Genomic DNA, 4495 nt, shown 5'->3' on the forward strand with positions numbered 1-4495 from the left:
ACCTCAAACTCCTGGGCTCAAGCGATTCTCTTGCCTCAGCCTCCCAAGTAGCTGGGACTACAGGCACCTGCCACAATGCCCAGCTATTTTTGGCCAGGTTTGAACTGCTAGTCTCAGTGTATGTGGCTGGTGCTATAAGTAACCACTGTGTGACGGGCACGGAGCCAATTTACCATGTTTTCAAGGTCATTCGTGTTGTAGCATCTATTAGTACTTCATTCCTTTTTATTGCTAAATAATGCTTCATTCCATAGATATAGTACATTTTGCTTATCCATTTATCAGTTTCTAGATCTTATTTACATATTATTGTTATGCTTATCAGATTGATTATTGTGTGTTTATATAGCTATCAATTGACTAGATGATCCCTGAGGGCTTCAGTGATTACTCTATGGCCATCTGTGAGTCTGTGATTCTTTTTTGGAGACAAGGTCTCATTTTGTTGCCCTCGGTAGAGTGCTGTGGTATCATAGCTCACAGCAACCTCCAGCTCTTGGGCTTAGGCGATTCTCTTGCCTCTGCCTCCCGAGTCGCTAGGGCTACAGGTGTCTGCCACAATGCCCAGCTATTTTTATTTATTTATTTATTTTTGGTTGCAGTTTGGCTGGGGCTGGGTTTGAACCCACCACCCTCGGTATATGGGGCCTGTGCCCTACCCACTGAGCCACAGGCACTGCCCAGAGTCTGTGATTCTTCTATATATCTTCAGTGCCTACCAGTACTGGTTAGTCATAGATGTTAAACATAAATGTTTAATTAGTATTTATTGATGAGTCTTTTTTTTTTTTTTTTTTTGAGACCATCTTGCTGTGTTGCCCATGCTAGAGTGACACAGCATCAGTCTAGTGCAGAGTAACTGCAAACTCTTGGGTTCAGGTGACCCACCTGCTTCAGTTTCATAAGTAGCTGGGACTACAGGTGCCCCCTACAATGCCAGGGTAATTATTCTATTTTTAGTAAAGATGAGTGTTTTGCTCTTCCTTAGACTGGTCTCAAACTCCTGAGCTTAAGTGATCTTCCTGCCTCAGCCTCCCAGAGTGCTAGGATTACAGGCATAAACCACTGTGCCTGGCCCCTATTGATGAGTCATTTTATCTCGCTTTCCAGAAAACTTGATACTTTCTGCCTTTTCAGTGCTCCTGAGATCCAAGCCATGATACTTGTGTGAATGTTCTCATCTCCTTTCCTCACTTTGTCTCTTCTGACCTCCTCCTGGAATTGTCTCAAAATCTGCCTCCTTCGGGGACCCTTCTAATAGCATCTAAACCTCAAACTCTGTTGCTTCCTTCTCTGAATTCTTGTGTGCTTAGAGTCTCTGTACATTCCTTAGGCACTTAATAAAGGTAGCCTTATACTATCTCCTTAAGTAGATTGACACTAAATACACCAATACTGAAATTCCCTTTTGGTACCTGTAATTAAAAAGTGCTCTGGCTCAGCACCTGTGCCAGCCACATACACCTAAGGTGGCGGGGAATCCAGCCCAGGCCCGCCTAACAATGACAGCTGCAACAAAAAATAGCCGGGCATTGCAGCGGACGCCTGTGGTCCCAGCTACTTGGGAGGCAGAGGCAGGAGACTCGCTTGAGCCCTGGAGTTGGAGCTAGCTGTGAGCTGTGATGGTACGGCACTCTACCCAGGGGGATAGCTTGAGGCTCTGTCTCCAAAAAAAAAAAAAATGCTCTTTTTTATATTCATGTATAAAATGCTTGTACATTTTGGGTGCCTGTGGTTTAGTGAGTAGGGTGCCGGCCCCATATGCCGAGGGTGGTGGGTTCAAACCCGGCCCCAGCCAAACTGCAACAAAAAAATAGCCAGGTGTTGTGGCGGGCGCCTGTAGTCCCAGCTACTTGGGAGGCTGAGGTAAGAGAATCGCCTCAGCCCAGGAGTTGGAGGTTACTGTGAACTGTGTGACGCCATGGCACTCTACCGAAGGCGATAAAGTGAGACTGTCTCAAAAAAAAAAAAATTCTTGTATATTTTATAAATTAAGATCTAAATGTTCATAACTATCTTGTGTTTCTGATCTGAAATTTGCTTTGCTGTATCTATTTTATGTTGTCAGAAATGCTGCTTCACAATAGGTTGGAATCCTCTGATAGAATCATCTGTTTGGTATATTGGTAGATTTTTGTTAGGAACCTTACCAAGTCATTCTAGCAAGCTCTGGTTAGGGCAAAATAGAATTCACTAATTGACCTAACCTATGCTCTCAGCCCAAAGACTCCTGACCTAGTCTCATCTGTCAGCTGGTTGCTGTTATCCTTGTTCTTCATCTACTAACTCTGTGGATTAAATGTTTTAAAAAATTTCTTAGGCTAGGCACTGTGGCTCACACCTGTAAACTCAGCACTCTGAGAGGTAGATGAGGGTGGATTGCTTGAGCTCAGGAGTTAAAGACCAGCCTGACCAAGAGCAAGACCCCCGTCTCTAAAAATAGCTAGGTGTTGTAGTGGGTGCTTGTACTCCCAGGTACTTGGGAGACTGGGGCAAGAGGATCACTTGAGCCCAACATTTAGAGGTTGCTGTAAGTTATGATGCTGTGGTGTTCTATTGCGGGCGACAGAATGAGACTCTGTCTTAAAATAAAAAAAAGAAAGAAAAATTCTTAGATATTTAGAGGAAGACTTGATTTTTTTTTAAATTAAAATCATGAGTCATGGCAGCTTTTTTTGACACAGAGTCTTACTTTGTTACCCTCAGTAGAATGCTATGGGTGTCACAGCTCACAGCAACCTCAAACTCATGGTCTCAAGTAATTTTCTTGCCTCAGCCTCCAAGTAGCTGGTGCTACAGGTTCCCCCATAGCACCCAGCTATTTTTAGAGGTGGGGGTCTCACTATAGCTCAGATTGGTCTTGAACTTGTGAGCTCAGGCGATCCACTTGCCTCTGCCTCCCAGAGTCCTAGGATTGCAGGCATGAGCCACTGCACTTGCCAGGGCAATATTTTAAAGATCAATTCCATGTTGAAAGGCATTTTGGGAAGTTTTTCTCCCTTGAAAATTCAATTCTCTTACTATTTCATAAATGAAATAGCAAAGAACAACTTGTCAAGTATGTAGTGAATATATTTCTTAAGAGAAATCAATTGTGTAATACTAGTAGCAGCTGCAATAGCCTATCAAAATAGAAACTTCTACTCTTTTATATTTGCTATGTCTAAATTTTGTCTCCACTGATACTCTTCCCCAAGTTTTGTCTCTCCAACTTACTAACCTCTCATAAGGGATCTTGAATCTTTATTTCTTTTGGACTCAAATGTACACATCAAGTTATTGAAATAGTGACCTCATGTAGTTTCCTGTTAAAGATGGCGCTTAACCAGTAAAAAGATGTCTACAGTCTTCAGATGTTTACTTGAAGAGATTCTTTAACAGCAGTTTGATGTTGGGTCTCCTTATCTACCTTAAGATTCACAAATTCTCCATAATCCAACTGATGTCTTTAATTTGGATAACTAACACAATTTATACAAATCTGGCTACTCCCCAAGGAAGAGACACACACATAGGATATGTCACAGGAACTCCCAGAAATACATGATTGCTGTTACAGTGATCCAGTAAATGCTGTCTGATAAAATCTGATTCTGGACATGGGGAACCCTTAAAGGTGGGATCTCCAGAAGAACTTGTATTCTCATAAATTTCTGTATCATCAGATGTGGATGTTTTACTCCCATTACTGTTCACTATTGAATTTTGAGAGATCTGAGAATTTAGAATGATAGAAGAAACACTATATTCATCCTGACACTTTTTTTTCTTTTCTTTCTTTACTTCTTGTCTTTCTCTTACTCTGTCACCCTGGGTAGAGTGCAGCGTCATCATCATATCTCATTGTAACCTCAAACTCCTGGGCTTCCTTGCCTCAGCCTCCCAAATAGCTGGGACTATTGGTGCATGCTACCATATCCAGGTAATTTTTCTATTTTTTGTATAGACAGGATCTCATTCTTGCTCAGGCTGTTCATGAATTCTTGGCTTCTAGTGACCCTTTTGCCCAGCCTCCCACAGTGCTCAGATTACAAGTGTGAGCCACCATACCTGGCCCTGATACTTCTTGAAATATTTGTAATGATGTCTCATGTGATAGAATTTAATCTGTTTTGCACAGTGTCTGCAACTACCAGAAACCTTCCTCATTGTAATTTCAAGGTTTAAGGCCCATTCAGGACATACTTTTTCTCTTGTCACATTTCTATGACACAAGGGACAATGTACTCCGCTTTCTCTTATTGTAGTCAGGAAACATTTTCTACAGAAAATTTACTAATAGGTCATAGTCTGCATGGGCATCTTAAAACCTTCTGACAAGATGGGGCAGTAGAAATCATCTTCATTGCAGGATGTGGCTGCAGAGAACTCCACACCTGTGGTGGGTGATGGTGGAATGAAGCAATGGCAATGGCAGTGGCAGCTAACAAGGTGACAGTGGAGGCCTGGTACCTGATTCCCTATGACAGAATCTTGACTCTTTTTTTTTTTTTTT

At 42.1% G+C, this 4495-nt stretch overlaps 1 protein-coding gene and 1 pseudogene across 3 annotated transcripts in view; one reads left to right on the forward strand and one right to left on the reverse strand.

Annotated features, from left to right (window-relative positions):
- RAD54L2 (RAD54 like 2) overlaps positions 1 to 4495 on the forward strand; it is a 108468-nt gene that overhangs the window by 16484 nt on the left and 87489 nt on the right. The window lies entirely within an intron of this gene.
- The window catches only part of LOC105886947, a 2926-nt pseudogene continuing 1780 nt past the window's right edge, over positions 3350 to 4495 (reverse strand).

The sequence above is a fragment of the Otolemur garnettii genome, unplaced genomic scaffold (genome assembly GCF_000181295.1).
Source record: "Otolemur garnettii isolate 467f Iridium unplaced genomic scaffold, OtoGar3 scaffold00032, whole genome shotgun sequence".
NCBI lineage: Eukaryota > Metazoa > Chordata > Mammalia > Primates > Galagidae > Otolemur > Otolemur garnettii.